This window comes from Schistocerca cancellata, chromosome 2, assembly GCF_023864275.1.
Source record: "Schistocerca cancellata isolate TAMUIC-IGC-003103 chromosome 2, iqSchCanc2.1, whole genome shotgun sequence".
Lineage (NCBI taxonomy): Eukaryota > Metazoa > Arthropoda > Insecta > Orthoptera > Acrididae > Schistocerca > Schistocerca cancellata.
In genome coordinates, this window is record NC_064627.1 from 160346889 (window position 1) to 160366367 (window position 19479).

Sequence of the window (19479 nt, forward strand, 5' to 3'; positions counted from 1 at the left end):
TCAAAAAAATGGTTCAAACGGTTCTGAGCACAATGGGACTTACTATCTGTGGTCATCAGTCCCCTAGAACTTAGAACTACTTAAACCTAACTAACCTAAGGACATCACACACATCCATGCCCGAGGCAGGATTCGAACCTGCGACCGTAGCGGTCGCGCGCTTCCAGACTGAAGCTCCTAGAACCGCTCGGCCACACAGGCCGGCGTCCTGCTCGTCTGATCGGGTCACACTGACCCATTACCTTCGCTTTACAGAGACAGCGAGAGCCGCAGGCGCATTTTACCGGCGTGTATTGTTGCGCCGCGATATCGATGTTGAACCAGAACCCGGTGACCGACATGGTTCAAATGCCAATCAGTTCTGCAGAAGACAGTAATGTACATGTCTCTTGAATATGAACGTCCTATCTCTACTCGTCCAAGGTGTTCTGTTTTCTTTTGCACATGAGTTTATAATGTAGAGTCGTGAAACATTGTCGTACATTTACTGTTGCAATATGTATAAGAAAAATCTGTTACCTTAACGAATCATAGTGGTAAGACATACACTAAAAAATAATGTTAACTAGCATACACGTTGCACTAAGACAACGATTACTTCGTATCCTTAAAAGTGAATGGCTAGTACATAATTACTGTACATGTTATAAGACGTCATCTCGTATTTGAGGGATTATGTTAAACTATGCTGCCTCACATATCTCCACTCCATGGAAATAACAGTGACAAGATCGATTGTGAACAATTATTACAAACTCACGATATATATTGAAATCATTACTCATTTCAGACAGTTTAAATGCATCCAGATTTAGTAACTTCCCGTATGCCACAATACAACATTAATCACTTCACACTGAAAGTTTACGACCGTCACAACGCTGCACAAATAATTAGCCCGAAAACACATCAGTGAGCGTAGTCAACCGACAGACTTGTAAGTTGGCTTTCACTTAGACCAACTCGAATATTTTAAAATTTCATTACCAGAATGAAGATCATGATCACAGATTAGTCTTGGGAGCGGCACAACCGAGGATGTGGACCGATTGATCTTTTTGTAGATATAATCTGGAGATCATGATTTATGCGGTATAACTGACTTTAGAAAAGAGCTCTGACTTCTTTTCTGATAACTGCACGTTCCGCACATAGAATAGGTAAGAATGATCCCTTCAAATTAGTAATGAAATTAAGCCAATGGCAGATCGGCACCATATCGACGTCTTACGTCTTCCCTGCTAGAAATTCTGAAAAGTAAAACTCATAATACAACGAATAATGAAGCTAAACATGTGGATTAGAGGATTAATAATAAAACAGTCCAGAGCGGAGGAGGAACCACTCGAAAATGATGAGGAAATATTGGGAAGAGAGAAAAAAAGATCAAAAAGCCGGGCAAGTGAATTGTTGAACGTGGTCCAAAGATGGCCGAAATCGAAAGAAGAAGAAGAAAACAGTCCTTAAGTAATTGAAAATGTGTTAGTATATTGCGAAATCACTACAACTACATCCCGCAATGCTTACATATTGGAAGTAGAAAGCAGGAAGACAAGTGCCAACGGCCAGTCTTCTCCTAGCTGCTCTTAAAAAAGTTCGAAAGCAACGACTTCTCTTATTGCGCAAATATGAACATCGACTCTGTGGTCACAAATGCTTACACAAATTTTTGCATAGAATACAGTTTTTTAGAAAGAGGTATTACAATGACTCCTAAATGACTACGCTGCTTCATTGTGAGTAGTCATTTCTGGAAGAAAAATTAATACGTTCATTATTCGCTAATTTCATTAGACATTGAATCTAATCATTTAGTTCTTGGCAAGAATTTGTCCTTTACCAGTGTGACATATGAGCGGCGCAGAGTTCTGGGAGTGAGCGTGGATACCATATAACTGTCAGCTTGTGCACACGGGTCAAAGCAGGCTGCGAGTCTATCGGAGAAGTGACATCAGACAGGTTATTTCGTCAGACGTGGTTTTGTGACGTCACTAGGCGACGCCAGGCCGGCTGGTACGATCTCCTTGGAACACTCGTTGTGCACAGACACGGTGTCTTGAGACATTTGTACATTGGCATAAGTCTTTTGCAAGGATGCACTTCAGTTGTGAGTACAGAATTAAAATACATACTGAAATACATTTAAAATAAAAAAAATAGTAGACTCATTTCTTTACAATAGGTGCCAATATAAGGTTACAATATAATTCTATTCATTTTTTATCGAATATTGTCAACTGGAAAGACATGAACATCATTCATAGCATAGAAATAACACGACCAAATGCAAATTCTAACAAAACTGACCTTTTTTTTTTTTGGAGAATAAATAGCTTAGTTGTGGGGTGTACATGAATTTTGTTTCCCTGCACTTAAAACGACGAATAATTAGTGTGGTGTCACAGCCAGACACCACACTTGCTACGTGGTAGCTTTAAATCGGCCGCGGTCCATTAGTACATGTCGGACCCGCGTGTCGCCACTGTCAGTAGTTGCAGACCGAGCGCCACCACACGGCAGGTCTAGAGAGACGTACTAGCACTCGCCCCAGTTGTACGACGACTTTGCTAGCGACTACACTGACGAAGCCTTTCTCTCATTGCCGAGAGACAGTTAGAATAGCCTTCAGCTAAGTCCATGGCTACGACCTAGCAAGGCGCCATTAGCCTTACAGTGCTTGTATCTAAAGACTCTCAATGGTATCGTCAAGAGCGATGTACCACAATGATGGAATAAAGTTAAGTAATCGAGGAGCTACGTACTTTTCTTTATAGCATTCATTAAGTTTCCTGTTTCAGACCTCACGCCAGCCGGCGTGTGTAACGCGTGCATTTCGGCTACTTCCGAGTGGCGTGGCTGTCTTGCAACGCCACAACAATTAGCACTACAGAGATGTACAGCGACAACGGCGTTTTGCTGTTGGTACATCCAGGGGTGACCGTCGGACGCAGCTCACCTTGTTTATGTGCTGTGGAACGTTTTCAGTGAGGACTGTGATTGCAGATGCATTCTAAGTTTCTGAGCATGGGAATCCACCGAAAAATTTTCGGTAGCATATTTTCTTGGATGGAGTGGCTTCAGTTCGTTCCCCGGATAAGTGCACATCTTATATCCGGCAGGAATGCTGTTCACTTGTCCTATTGTCCGTTTAACACCCCACCAGGGATCAGCATTACACACGGTGCAATAATTTTTCTGTCCCAAAACACGACTGGCCACTGTTTATCAGATGCACACCACTAGCTTCTTTTTCACCATAACAGAACTCTAAGTACCTCTGTAAGTAATTTATTATTTACTGAGGGCTTTTATATTTACAGTTTATCTATCCAAGTCATTTTATATACTAATATTTTTCTGACCACCAGTCACACAGCCGGCCGGGGTGGCCGAACTGTTCTAGGTGCTACAGTCTGGAACTGCGCGACCGCTATGGTCGCAGGTTCGAATCCTGCCTCGGGCATGGATGTGTGTGATGTCCTTAGGTTAGTTAGGTTTAATTAGTTCTAAGTTCTAGGGGACTGATGACCTCTGACGTTAAGTCCCATAGTGCTCAGAGCCATTTGAACCATTTGAACCAGTCACACATTTTCACTAAATTCCGTTATTTTTCAACTTTTTAAAGTACGCTTTAGAAGCGAAGTTAGTGTTTCAAGTAGTTACATACACATGTACGTCAGGTTAGAAAAAATCACTACCATAAACCACTGAATACATTACGTGATTAGAAAATAGCAAACCACCAACTACTAAAAACATACAGTTGCAAAACAAACAAATGCCCATCAAAAACAAACAGAAGTAAGAACATTGAATCAGAAACTTCGCATCGCCAGTACACTGCGATCCACGTTGCTTAGCTGTGTTTGCGTACTACCGATGTGTAGTCCAGTACATTACGTACACGTGTGTGATCGTGTTTTGTTTGGATTATAAATGGTACACAGTGTTTACATTCCTTGACAAGGCGTCGTTCTGTAGCATATTATTATTTCCGCAGTTTTTTATGAGTTCATTAACGTCATTTACTTTTTCTCCACTACGTAACTGTCACAGTATTAAAACGCGTTAAATGCACGAAGCATTCAGCAACGTGTAAATCTGTGCTACACATTTTCACACAGAGAAAGAAATCTTATTCCTATGTAGGTGAAAATACTTAATTCATAGATAAAACTGAGTTGGTAATACCGCGCGTATGTATACTAACAGGAAAAATGAATACCAGCAAGCGCAGATCTTGTATCACTGTCCCATGAGTGTTGCAAGTTTAACATTCATTCGAAAACTAATGTGATGTCACCTGCTTTCCGTTCATTCGGCGTTCAGTACAACGAAAATTATCGTAGTTGTTACTTACCTTCTATATTGTTTATTTACTGGTTTTGTGTACGATGAAACCTCTTCAAATCTTATTGGTTCTAGATTTTCTGAGTAAACAGCAACCTGGGTGTGGAATGCGTGTGGTGTCGTACAGTCCTTCATAAAGTAGTGCCCAATTGTTGCTTTTCCGTTTGAGCTGTGAAGATTTGCGGTGACTTCCGTGTGAGGCATAATTTCCTACCCCATAATTTTGCGTGTTTCTGATATCATTGTCACAGTGGGACTTTCTATTATGTGCTTGACAGGTAAGTACGATTAACGCAAATCGTACATTTTCTTGGTAGGATTCTGCTTGTTTTGGAAATTTTGGTTTGGTTTGGTTTGTGGGATTAAAGGGACCAGACTGCTACGGTCATCGCTCCCTAGAAATTTCGAAATTGCGCTGATATGAAACTTCCTGGCAGAGAGCTTCTGTAAAGTTTGGAAGGAGACGAGATACTGGCAGAAGTAAAGCTGTGAGTACCGGGCGTGAGTCGTGCTTTTGTAGCTCAGATGGTAGAGCACTTGCCCGCGAAAGGCAAAGGTTCCGAGTTCGAGTCTCGGTCGGGCACACAGTTTTAATCTGCCAGGAAGTTTCATATCAGCGCACACTCCGCTGCAGAGTGAAAATCTCATTCTGGAAACATCCCCCAGGCTGTGGCTAAGCCATGTCTCCGCAGTATCCTTTCTTTCAGGAGTGTTGGTTCTGCAAGGTTCGCAGGAGAGCTTCTGTAAAGTTTGGAAGGTGGGAGACGAGATACTGGCAGAAGTAAAGCTGTGAGTATCGGGCGTGGGTCGTGCTTCGGTAGCTCAGATGGTAGAGCACTTGCCCGCGAAAGGCAAAGGTCCCGATTTCGAGTCTCGGTCGGGCACACAGTTTCAATCAGCCAGGAAGTATCATATCAGCGCACACTCCGCTAGTGAAAATCTCATTCTATTATCTTACTTGTTTGTCATTATCTTGAAAATATTGTCTTCATTTATAGCCAGTGAAATATACGCATTGTCTATGAGAAATGACCTTGGTCTTTCTACCGTGGCAAGATATTCTTTTCGTTATTACTGCAGCCATGGCAGATTTAAAAGCATATAGCTTTATAAACTAAAGTTATATATTGGTAATAACATATTTAATACCTTCATAGGAAGTCTGATATGAACCAGCCATATCAAGGGCCAAACAGAGTGTAATTACTAGGCTAAAAAGAGTGTAATTCAGTGTTTCTAGTTTTGTTGACGGATTTTGCTTTCTCACAGATGACGCAAGTGTTTAGTAATCGACATACGTTTCGTCGCATATTGGGAACGTTACAGACTGTTTTAAGTTTCGTTACACATTTTGTCATACCGTAACGTCCCCATGCACGACGTGTATACCAAGTGTATCTACACTTTCAGAGGGAATGCATAGACAAAAAGTCTGTTTAACATTTCTGCTGTAGAACATTTGTCATTGTGTAATAGGTAATATTGTTTCAAGCTGCCTGCGTTAACGTGTTTTAACAGTGTTCTCTCCTTGTGCCAGTGTGGCTCCGCTTCTTGTAACTTTTCCATTTTTCTACGCACGTTCATATAATGTTGTCTGTAGGGTTTGTCTTTCATGAGTAATATGTGTTAGTCTGTTACTTGTTGTAGCGTTCCTGTATTTTCGGTGAGAGACTGTGGGAGTCTGGACAATGCTTCAGTTACAGTGTTCTGTTTTACTGTTATGTGCATTACCTCTAATGAATATTCTTGTAAAACCTATGCCCAGTGTGACATGAGACATACATGTGTGTGAGTTATCTGTAGCGACTCAAAAATCTTTGCTTACTTGAGGATAACATAAGATACCTGACTTTATTCATATTTCTTTGATTGTATTAAAGTCATCGCTGCATTCCAGTGCCCAAAGCCATACTTATGTAAACTTTGTACTGCTGTAGTGTTTAATAACTTGTCTGGAACGGAACATCAGAAGAACGAGCAGAGTCAAGAGTTGGATATGAGAGATTGTTGAGTGCGATATTTTTATCAGGATCCGGTCGTATTTCTTGTCAGGATGTTATATGTTATAAAAATTTGATCTCCTCTCTTGGAAACTTAGATTTTTGTAAATTTGCCGGTACTCCTGAACGTCTTTAGAGTTCTTTCTAGAATGTGTAGGTATTCTTCCCCCAAGCGTCTTTTGCTATGAGAATGTTGTCAACATACAGTTCTACGCTTTCCAACGGTTCTGGACTTAGTACTGTGTCTAAATCAGTGATGAACACTCCAGAACTAATATTAAGCCCGAAAGGTTGAATGCAAAACTGATAGCTTCTACCGCCAAAAATGAAGGCCGTATACTTTCTGAATTGTGGAGTTAGGTTAATCTGTTAGTATGAACTTTTTAAATCAGTTATTCTAAGAGATTTGACTCCATGGAAGTTTTGGAACTGAGCTTCAAGGTTTCCACTTCTAGTGTGTACAGACAAACTATTTTATTTATGGCTCATGCATCTAACTCGAGACGAATACCTCCATTAAGCTTAGTTACCGCTAACGGTGGACTACAGAATGGTGGTACTGACGATACAATTATGTTACGTTCTGACATTTAATTGATCATATCTCTCACTGCTGCTCGCTTTGACCGTAGGATCATATATGTGTTGTGGCAAAATACATCATGTGATCGCATTCCATATTGTAAATACCGGATTTCATAACACCTGGCTTTCATGTAAATATCTGTAAATAGCGTAGTACTAGAAGATATAACTTACGTTATTGTTCTTTCGTAGCTACTGTAGATTCAATCACTTTATTGTCTAGATGTTCCTTCAGGTACACCATCTAGTCTTTTGTTATGGGATGACTGGTGTTATGACTGTCATCATTGCCTGCCAATTGCTATAACTTTTGTTTGTTTAGAATTACTTCAGTCTTGTCGCCATTGTGCTGCGAGAAGTATTTTCCTACGGAGAGATCAATTATTGCAACTTTTTCTCTCAGAAAATCTACGCCTGTCGGGCAATAAATAATTAAATGGTCAAAGACTAGGAACAGACATTTCATCACTCCGTTGCCCAATTCAATTGTCGCAAAAGTCTGCATCCTATCGCCACGTGACTTAACGCCAACGGCACTCATGATTCGGAATTTCTGGACAGGAAAGTACGGAACAGGGCCTAGTTTCCCTCATCCTTGTATAAAAAATGTATGATACAGCACATTTTGCTGCCCCTGTACCTACGACAATTGTGGTCAGTACATAAACCGTAATAGCTAGCGTCGCAGCTTGTATCACTTTGTTCTTTGGGCCACGACACTACGTAATTTTTTCCGTTAACTCGTCGCGGAGATCCATTTTGTCATGATACCTTAATAAAAATACACCATCTGTCTGATTACTACCTAGTTCATTGTGCTTCTTATAACTGACTTGTGAGAAGGTGTTGGACCCAATAGGATCCCCGGTTATCACCTGGGGGTAAGATGAGACTGAGTCAAGTTTGGTAGGCTGTCATTTTACGATATAGTTTTATTCGACGCTTTGATATTCACTTGAGGATGCTCTGTCATCGAGTCACTCTGAACCAGATGACTTTCAGTGCTATTTTGGGAATATTTTTGATGGCGATTGTTATGATTATAGGCAGGCGGGTTCGCAGGAGAGTTATTACAGTTGTTCGGTGGGTACCACCGCCATTTTCTATTTCTGCATTTATTATTATTATTGTTGTCATTATTACCGCAGTTATCATAATTAAGATTTCCCATTTCAGTTATTTCGTCTGTTCTGACTAGCATTAGATCACATAAGTTAACCGTTCCCATTCATTCTTTTCTTGTTTGGCAAATTCTATCCATAGTTCTGTGGAGCCGGATTCCCATTTGTCAGATGATTAGATGGTCCTAGGTAGCTCACAGGGTTTTGACCGCGCTGATTTGTTGGCTGTACTGTCGCGGCTGTATTGTCTGAGCCTCATTACTATTGCACGTCGCGAGCCACGCACGTTTTCTCGATTGACTCCAATGAGTCGAGGAAAGACATAAATTTCCGTGACTGTCCTCGGACTTCATTTTGCTTTCAGGAATGCATCGCGTTTTGAGACACGACCGTCATATTGAGGTACTTTTCATGGTATCTTCTTAAACTGCCTTGACGCGGACTGAAAAATTCCAGTTCAAAAATCTCTTTTCTGAGTCTCTCCTGAACTGAGCTTGACCAAAATTCGTTAAGGAAAGCACGTTTAAACTGTTGGTAGTCAATACATTTATCCTCTTTATCATTTCGCATAGTATGGCCTTACCCTCTATGTCCCCTCTCAGATAATTGATCTTTTGTCAATCAGTCCAAGTTCTGGGGAAAGCTGTTTTGAATGATTTTACGAATACGACAGGATGGACATTGTTTTTCTATATACCTGAATCTGACAGATGTTTTAATGAACTCTCGTGAAGTGGAACAGTCGACGAGTTAGATTTTGCCCACGGATTACACAAGAAGTCATTCATGGGGAACTGAGCACAAGCATTGTATAATTTTTTTTAGCACAGTTTCGTGCTGACTGCACGTGGTTAGTGGTTTCAGGCGTGGGTGCGATCGTAGGTGAGGAATGGGTGTTTGACTTAATTCCCTTTGTAAACTGGACAACTCAGAAGATATATTTTGTTGTCAAACCGGCAGATCTTTCTCAGAGGTTTCCTGAAGTAGGTTCTATTCACTAATATGTTCAGATTTTGCAATCTCACTGTCCGCGCAGTATTCGCTCACCGACTGTGCACGTCCGTGGCGATTCTTCGCTAATACCGTTATCAATGTGTTTGTCTTAGTTTTCAATCCCTTCTGAATAATTACTACTAAAGATATGCATCTGATCATCATACTGCAGGTTTAGACTGTTTGCCTGCTCTGTTGTGGAATGATCTACTTCAGTTCTGAAGTGTGTGTACCATTTTACTCAGTGTAGTGTTTTCTGTAGAGAGCATTTCTACATTCGTAAACAAATGTTTTGTCACATTATTGGCTAATATCTCTTTTTATTATTTCAAATTTTTATTTTCTTCTGATGCTGCCCTACGTCTAGTGAAATATTACCAAATTATGTCTGCAGATTTGCTACATTCGATGAGAATTCTGAAATTTGGGTCGTGATATTCAGTATAACCTCACCGAACCTTGTGGTCATTTCATCCGATACCATCATAGCAATTTCACATTTGATTTCATCTTTTAACGTGATCATATTAGTTTTTATTTAACTTTTAATGTGGTCATATCGGTCTGAGTATTCAGAGCAGATATACAGAAAACACACACTCAGTGAAATGGTACACACACTTCAAAACTAAAGTAGATCAATTCACAACAGAGCAGGCAAACAGTCTAAACCTGCAGAGCGGATATTTCACCTCTGGTAGCCACACTAATTTTAATCATGGCCTCTTCAGCACTAAGTGTGAATATCAGACTTAATATTATTTGTAACATACATTTTATAGCGAGGTCACTAGTCGCGCGGCTCGCCACGTAACAATAGGGCCCCCAGGGGCTCAGCATTCATTTGCTGAGTACGGGCTTGGCGACCCCGGGGTCCTGAGCTGGGGACTGGTCAGCGCCGCCAGTCTCCTGTCACCGTAACCCCCGGACATGCTTCAGCGACCACCGCATGGCGCGGCGGTGGAATGTTGTGTGCTGCGGGGAATGGTAATCTTGGCTTGACCGCCTGGATTGCGAGGAAGGTAAACCTCTATAAAAACCCCTCAATCTTACGGTGTGCTGCGCGCCTATAAGATGCATGGCTGTTGGGGTGGAACAGTCGCAAGAGGGCAACCTCTGGGGCACCTGCCGCACCCCAGTTGTATAAGGCTTACCTAGGCACGCGGGGCTCTGTCTAGGTGGACTTCTAGTTCCATAGCTGCTCGTGGGACCGAGATGGAACCCTAGAACTTTTATTTTTCTCCTGCCAGTGGAAAGGGTGGACCGCTGGTGGGTTCTAACACCCAATCCAACAAGAGGGTTCGTGTAGCCAGTCCTCCCGATTCAGTTACTCGTAACAGAATGCAAACTGCTTCGCGGAATGTGTTTCTCATAATTAAAAGAAAAGATGGGAGTTTCGAAAAAGTTTCGCCATTTTATATGCAGAAGGGCCTAGAAGGTATTGCTGGCACATTAAAGTCTGTAAATCGCTTGCGAAATGGCACCTTGTTGGTTGAAACATCTAGCTTCCAGCAAGTCCAGAACCTTCAGAAGTCACAATTTCTTGGGGAGTTTGCGATAGAGACTGAATTTCACAACACCTTGAACTACAGCAAGGGTGTTGTGACTTGCAGAGATCTCGTTGACATTCCCCAAGACGAACTGAAGGCTGAATGGTCCCGGGAAGGAATTGTCGACGTGCAACACATTATGAAACTGGTGGACGGTGCTTTCATAAAGACTGACTCATTTATCCTTACATTTAACAGCACCAAATTGCCAGAGCATGTGAAGGCAGTGTACGTCTCAGTGTACGGCCTTATTACCCCAACCCCATGCGGTGTTTTAAATGCCAACACTTTGGACACACTACTCTCGGCTGAAGAGGGGAAGCCACTTGCGGGAAATGTGGTAAAGCCGCCCATGAGGAAGTTGGTTGCTCCTCTCCTCCCAAGTGTGTCAATTGGTCTGTGGATCACCCTGTGTGGAGTAGGGAATGCAGAGTTTTCCTTGAGGAACGGAAGATCCAGGAACTAAAAACTACAAAACGCATCCCGTATGGTGAGGCGAAGAAAATTTACAAGTCCATGCAGCCGCCCACGTTCGCTGCTTCCTTTTCTTCCGTTCTCAAACAACCAGTCTTGAAAACCGATGCCGCTACACAAACGGAGGTTGCTACTGTCAGCACTAGCACCTGCGCTTGTCAATGTACGTGTGCTGCTGCCGTTCCTGTGAAGCCTGCTGCTCCCCCCCGGCCTTCTGACCAGGCCGTGGTAGCTGACGTCATGGAACTTCCTGCCCCTTCCCGGGTCCAGTCTTGTGCACTGCCCAGCGCTGCTACACCCCCTACTGCTTCTGAGGGTTTGGCTCCAATGCCACCTCAGGCCAGAACATCGAAGCCAAAGACAAAGGTGAAGACTCGCCCACTAAAGGATACTGCAGTTATACAGTCTCCTGATGTGGATGTCATTCTCTCTGACGTCTCTCTCGACTCCTCTTCTGAGGTGATGGAGGTTGATACCAGACTGGGGGATTCTGGGCACATGTGGAGGAACTGAACCTCCTAGCACGGCAACGCCCCCTATGCTTTTGTTTACAGGAAACGCATTTAAAACCATCTGATGCTCCTGTACTAAGGAGCTATACGTCATATCGCAAAGATGACCTGACTGGAGAAAGGGCCAAAGGCGGAGTCGCTGTGTTTGTCAATAATGGCGACCACTCCTCTGTTCTCCCCCTGGATACTGACCTGCAAGCAGTTGCAGTTGAAATTCATTCACCTCGGAGGCTTACCGTTTGCTCCCTTTATTTACCGCCTCTGGATGCAATGACCTTAGACGCTCTCACAGATCTTATCGACTAACTCCCCCGCCCATTTCACCTCCTGGGAGACTTCAATGCCCATCATGTCCTGTGGGGCTCCACTTCTATTTGCGCTCGAGGTCGAATTCTGGAGAGCCTCCTAACATCTCAAGTGTTGTGCATCCTCAACACAGGTACTCCAACTCATTTCTCAAGTGTTACAGGGTCATTCTCAGCCATTGACCTATCTTTCTGCTCTCCAACCCTCACCGACTCTGTTCACTGTGAGGTCATTTACTACCTTCATTCCAGCGATCACTTCCCTATCCGCATTCATCTCATGGATGGTGTATTGCTGGAGCAGCGGCCACCATCGTGGATGATTGGCAGGGCTAACTGGCCACTGTTCACTCGGTTGGCTGTCTTTGACCGCCACAATAACGTACAGGAATGGGTGGATCACATCACGCTTGTGGTCCATCATGCTGCTGACCTGTCCATACCAGAGTCTTCTGGCACTCTTAAGCGGCGCCTTGTGCCTTGGTGGACAGAAGAGTGCCGTTCAGCCATCCGGGACAGGCGTGCGGCTCTTCGCCGATTTAAATTCCGCCCAACAGCGGTCAATCTTACCGCCTTTCGAATCGCGAGAGCCAGGGCACGCCATGTCATTAAAGAGAGCAAGAAAAGGTCATGGCAGGAGTTCCTGGACTCCATCAACCGTTCCACTTGTTCCACAAAAGTATGGGAAGCCATCCGGAGGATTTCCGGTAAACATAGCCGTTTACCAATAGCTGCTGTCCTGAACTAGGAATGCCTCCAAACGACACCCAGAAACATTGCTCAGACGCTGGCAGAGCATTTTGCACAAAGTAATGCCACTGCAAATCAGGATCCAGCGTTTCGTCGCTACCGTGCGACTGTCGAAAGAGCGACCTTGGACTTTCGGTCGAACAGTACTGAGGCCTACAATTCCCCTTTCTCCATGTGGGAACTTGAATCGGCAATTACTGAAACTTCTGACACTGCACCAGGTTACGACCGCATCCGGTACTCCATGCTTCGACATCTGCCAGCGGCGTCAAAGGAAATCCTCCTCGAATGTTTTAATCTCATATGGCAGACAGGAGTGTTCCCCACCTCGTGGAGGGAGGCAATCCTCATCCCTCTCCTCAAACCAGGAAAGGACCGCACATGTCCCGGTAGTTATCGTAGAATCGCCTTGACAAGCTGTGTCGGAAAGACCCTGGAACGGATGGTTAACCGTCGTCTGGTCTGGCTGTTAGAGACCAGACAGCTCCTTAGCCGCTTTCAGTGTGGATTCCGAAAATTTCGGTCCACGGTCGACAACCTGACCCTCCTAGCGGCGGCTATTCAGCAGGCTTTTCTCCGTCAGCATCACTGTATCGGTATCTTCGATATCAGTAAGGCATATGATACTACTTGGAGACACTGTATTCTTGCACAACTGCATCAATGGGGCTTTCGTGGCCGCCTCCCGATTTTCATTCGGTCTTTCCTGTCTCAGCGGTTTTTTCGGACCCGCGTTGGTAACACACTGTCTGATCGCTTTGAGCGAGAGAACGGTGTCCCCCAGGGCAGTGTTTTAAGCGTTACCCTCTTTGCCATAGCCATCAACAGTATAACGTCTATAGTGAGGAGTGCAGTACAGTGCTCCTTATTTGTGGACGACTTTGCTGTTTTATGTTCCTCCTCCAGTGTTGCAACCGTGAGCCGTCAGTTGCAGCTAACAGTGTGGCGGTTAGAGGAGTGGGCTGCAAAGACGGGTTTTCGGTTTTCTGCCGATAAGTGTGTTTGTGTTCATTTTAATCGTTCTCGTAGTCTTTTTACTTTGCCTGCCTTGCATATGGGGGATACTGTCCTACATTTTAGAGACACAGTGCGGTTTATGGGCCTAATTTTTGACTCCATGTTGTCATGGCTGCCACACCTACGTGACTTGAAAGCCAGAACGCTGAAGGCACTGAACATCCTCAAGTGCCTCAGCCACAGGTCTTGGGGCGCGGACAGGGCGTGTCTCCTTCAGTTTTATGGAGCTTTTGTGCGTTCACGGCTGGACTATGGGTGCACAGTATATGGGTCAGCGAGGCCATCTTATTTGCGGATCCTTGACGCTGTTCACCATGCTGGGATTCGACTGGCCACGGGTGCTTATCGGACCAGTCCCGTACCCAGCCTCTGTGCTGAGTCTGGTGAACCGCCACTTACCATCCGGCGGCAGCTCCTGCTGGTGCGCCAGGCTTGTAAATTTCTTGCAGCTCCCAGCTCGCCTGCTCACCGTCTTGTTGCCCATCCACCTCTGGACCCCCTTTTTTCCTGCCGTCCCCGGGCTACGTTGCCGTTTGGGATCCGTGTGCAACGTGTACTAGAGTCCCTCGGTGTGTAGTCTGTACAACCCCAAATCCAAGGTTTTAACCGCCTGCCACCCTGGTTACTGAAGAGGCCCGGAGTGATTTTAGATTTATTGCAGTACAAGAGAGATCGCACTCCTGCCACCGTTTTTTATGCAGCATTTTCTGCCATTTTATCTGAGCACCACGACTATGTAGCTGTTTTTACGGATGGGTCGAAACAAGGGGATTCTGTTGGTTGCTCAGTTGTTTTTCCGGATCGTGTCCTCAAGGTCCGACTGCCTCAGACTTTTACTGTCTTTGATGCAGAATTGTTTGCGATCTTGCGGGCACTGGAGCACATGAGACATTCTTCCTCTCCTAAATTTCTTGTCTGTTCCGATTCACTCAGTGCCCTTTACTCATTGCAACGTTTGTATCCGGCATACAAAATAGTCCAGACCATCCAGGATGCCCTCCTCCGACTACAGCGACTGGGGAAGGTTGTAGCTTTCTGCTGGGTTCCGGGGCATGTCGGCATCGCTGGGAATGAAAGGGCAGATCTCGCAGCCAAGGAGGCGTGTCTCGCCCCACAAGTATCTTAGTGTGCTATCCCCTTGCACGCACTCACCTCGCTGTTGAGCTCACGGGTCATGCGTCGGTGGGAGGATGAGTGGCTGGAAGTGACTGACAGTAAGCTCCGTATAGTCAAGCCCACAACGCATGTGTGGTGTACTTCCTTTCAGCCCCATCGACGGGACGAGGTTCTCCTCACTAGGCTTCGAATAGGCCACAGCCCTATGACGCATGGCTTCCTGCTCCGGCGAGAGGACCCTCCAATGTGTGGTGCTTGCGGCGTCCAGGTTACTGTGCACCACGTTTTATTGGATTGCGTTTTATTTTCTGACCAGTGGGTCGCGGCTGACTTGCCAGCGGACCTGCCATCTCTTTTAGGCAACACTCGGACGAATGTGGCTAAAGTTTTAAAGTTCCGTGCCCCGTCAAATGTTTTTACAAAGATTTTAGGGAGAGGATTTTAATTTGCTCACTGTGTGACAAGCTCGCCCGTATTTTATGTAAGTGGCCAGCCAATAACAATTTTCTGTGACATTCTTGTTGCTATGTTTCCCCTTTCCTTAGGTTTTACTTTCTTATGTAGCATTTTCCTTCTTTTCCTGCTTTCTTTGAGTGTGTGCTTTAGTTTTCTTAGGTCTGTTCACATTCGTTCCTTTTAATGTGTGTCAGGGCCCTAATGACCTCGATGTTGAGCGCCCATAAGCCTCAACACACCACCACCAGCACCACCGTAACAATAGCAAAGCGACCCAAGCATTGCAGTCGCAACAGAATGGCCAACGTAATTCGCGCGGTTAAAACTCTGGAAAGGCTAGGCCGGTTGAAGGTCGAACCACTCCGTTGGCGATCTGTTCGTTACTAGTACAGGTCTGAACATCTGGTTGTAATGTGTTACCTTCACCTTGCATATTGCTTCCAAACGAAGCAGCATTGGTATCTTTCGTATTTACATTGATTCTACTGCCTTCAACTGAAAATCAGGCACAAAATTTGGTTTCTGATATTTTCCGTGTCTTGCCAAATTTCTCCATAATACTGAAAGATTGTTGAAACGCAATAAAGCGCTTTTATAGCATATCACATTAACATACAATGAAAATATTAACTCCGCTGTTGGATGAACACATTACGGTCTTCATTTATCTCAATAAGGTAATACACAATTACGAGTGAAATGTAACATGATCGCCCATCTTGTATCACCCAAAATGAATATTGTTAAGTTTTTCACTTTTAACTGAACTGCAATATGTTCTATGACACTATGTTTATATCCAAACTGCAAACGTAATGTACAGCACTCACTACTCCACGCACAAAAGTGTAGTTATGAATTTTACATTACTCTGTATCCTTTAATTCAAGGTCCCGGATTATTACTGGTTTCTTTTTGTATTTCCTTTATATTTCCTCTTTTAATTCTTTCTACATGTTTCACTTTTAGGTTATCATTTCTTTACATTCGAACAGTACTACTCTGAGTGGTCGCTGCACCGTGAAAAAGACAAAAATTAGTACAATACAACCAATGACAACTGCGTCCAATAGGTGTTATCTAATATTCGTGCGGGCGCGGTCGCCAGTGCCGGCTGACCTGTACCTCAGCTAGCTCAAACCTTTTAAAATATTTTATCAGAGTGTGATTCGACATCAGTGCTGCGAGTGGCGCAACAGACGATGTTGGACGATTAAGTTCCAGTAGATGTAATTTGCATATCGCGATTTGTTAGCAGCGATATGATGTAAGACAGAGTTCAAAAAATAATTCGGTCTTCTTTTGTGAATGACTGCAGGTTCCTCTCGTACAATTCGATTAGGTACGAATAAACATCACAAATTGGTAATGAAGTGACGCCAGTGGCGGATCGGTACCACATCGAACAGTTTCTTCGTTTCTGCTCGAAATTCTGCAAAATAAAATTCTTAAGACAATGAATAAAGAAGTTAAACACGTGGAATGGAGGGTTAATATAAAAACAGCGCTTAAGTAACTCAGAACAAATTAGTGTATTGTAAGTTCTCTACAACTACTGCAGACTATGCTCATATTAAGGAAGTTGAAAGCATGAAGACAAATTCTAACAGCCAGGCTACTCGTTGCTGCTCTCAAAAAATGTGCAGGCTGCATCTTCTTTTATAACATAAATAACATAAATATGAACATCGACTATGTGGTTGCAAAAGCATTCTAGTGGATTCGCCCGCGACACAACGGACGAGATAATTTGAAGGGTGCAATGGAAGCAAGGAACATTGAGGGAAGTCACGACAGTAGAAAATGGAGACTGGGGACGGAAAAGCGGCTCCAGTCGTAGATAATCCGAAATAATTTGAAAAGAAGAAGAAGAAGAACAACAACAAGAAGAGGAATTGACCAGAGGCATTTCGGATAGGACAAACATTCTCGCCATATACTGTCAAGTACCTCCCTTCAACAGTTAGCAAATCGTGTCCAATAGCTCCCCACACGGCGATTACCGGAATAGCAGAGGAATGGCTCTCGAGTATCGGATTCACCGCAGATTACGCTGAATGTCCCAGTTCATTCCGGCTCCACATTACGTGTGTTTCCATCACCTGTCGTATGACGTCAGCGGTAAACAACGCACTGAAACTAACAGTCTCATCCCAGCTTCCTGTGATCTGTTATGAACTGTGGTGTCACCGCCAGGCACCACACTTGCTAGGTGGTAGCTTTAAATCGGCCGCGGTCCATTAGTACATGTTGGATCCGCGTGTCGCCACTGTCAGTGATCGCAGACCGAGCGCCACCACACGGCAGGTCTAGAGAGACGTACTAGCACTCGCCCCAGTTGTACGGACGACTTTGCTAGCGACTACACTGACGAAGCCTTTCTCTCATTAGCCGAGAGATAGTTAGAATAGCCTTCAGCTAAGTTCATGGCTACGACCTAGCAAGGCGCCATTAACCATTTCTAGAGAGAGCCTCACTTGTATCATCAAGAATGCTGTACACAAATGATGGATTAAAGTATTCCAGCAGCTACGTACTTTTCTTAATAGCATTCATTACGTATCCTGTTTCAGACCTAGCGCCACCTGCGTGAGTTGACGCGTGCATTTCGGCCTCCTCTTGCAACACAGTGTTGGCTCTTCTGCCAACACTACATGAACTATTTGTGAGTGCACGCTGTTTGTAAGTCCTGCCCGAATTTCAGCTATTCGTCCGAGCCAGTCGAAGAATCCAACGATCTTCTCGTGGTGAAGTCTTCTCAACACCCTGCTTTTCTGCGTCCATCTCGTCACGAATCGTTCTGAAATCGTTACTCTACAGCCACCTGTATGTGTGTTTGTATTGGTATATTTTTTCCCATATCACTCATGCCAATGAATCGACTCTTTCCAAAATACCAGGCACGTAAGTGTAATTTGCAAAGTATCCATGTAGATGTAGATAAACTTACACGTCCTCTGAGCAAGCTAAATTGCTAAATCTAACTGACAGCTTTCAGTAACGATATGCACACCACTAACCATCACGTACTCACACTGTTCTTCATTCGTAGGAATCGAATTTTTCTGAATTTAAAATAGTGAAAATAAGCTCATGTAAAGATGAAATCTTAATCAACGTACCCCATAAATATAGAAATACTGGACTATCAGTTTTGTTGCGTTCGGTCAAGGTCTTCATAATGCAACATTTCTCATTTCCATCAGTGCAACGTAGCATAGTCATACCACGTTCGCACCAGTTTATGTAGGTATTACTAATAAATGTTACGAAAATTGTCCCATTCCATCTTGGCGTTGTGGTACAGCAACCTTCTATCGCCACTATTTACAAACAGCCGTTGGTGGCAGAATGTTTTTATTTATTTAAAAAACAACGCATTCGCGCGGTCATCCTCAGTTTATCTGAAAATATAATGGGACGACGATATTACAATAAATCGGACGTCATCATATCCTGAACTACTATAAAAGTAAAATAATCTTAAAAAACTGACCGAATAAAATGATATAGAGGAACATAATATAACTCACGTTAAAAAATCAGTAATTTTGTACCAAAAAGCACTCCGTCGAAAAGGCATGATACCGCATAAAACGTACCAGATGACCACATATATGGAAAAATTCCAAAAATTAATGAAAAAAATCACCGTTATTAGGCATGAGTTGAGAGTGAACGAGAAACCCAAAAATGCGTGGTTCCCCCTGGCGGCGACGACAGGTATAGCAGCGCAGAACTGGACATCGCGCGCAGACTGTAAACAGACGTGCACTACAACGGCCCCAGATGACCGTCCGTACTCAAGTAGTGCGGAGTACTGGGGTAGTAGTAACGACAGTCGCCATGCGGCGCTGCAGTCGGGTGTTCAGAGTAGTAACGGTGTAAAATTCAAATAGTAATGGATAAATTAAGAAATAAACAGAGCATAATAAAGCATGTGGGAATATACACAGTACACGCCACAACGAAAGCTATGAACGGGGACATAGAAAACATTAATGCTCAAAAGCCTAGAGAAAGAAAAACCATAGAAAATAAATAGAGAAATAAAAAAGAGATCAGATTACAAATATACGGGGGAAAGGTAGCAATCTCAAAAAGATAAATTACAACTGCATACGCATGACAAGTGCAACAGTCCCTTGCAATGAAAAGCTAAAAACTAATAAATTGTTTAAAAATGAGAGACATGCAATCATAGAAAACGTGATTCTTTCGTGATAACTGATCATTGTGTAACGTACCCT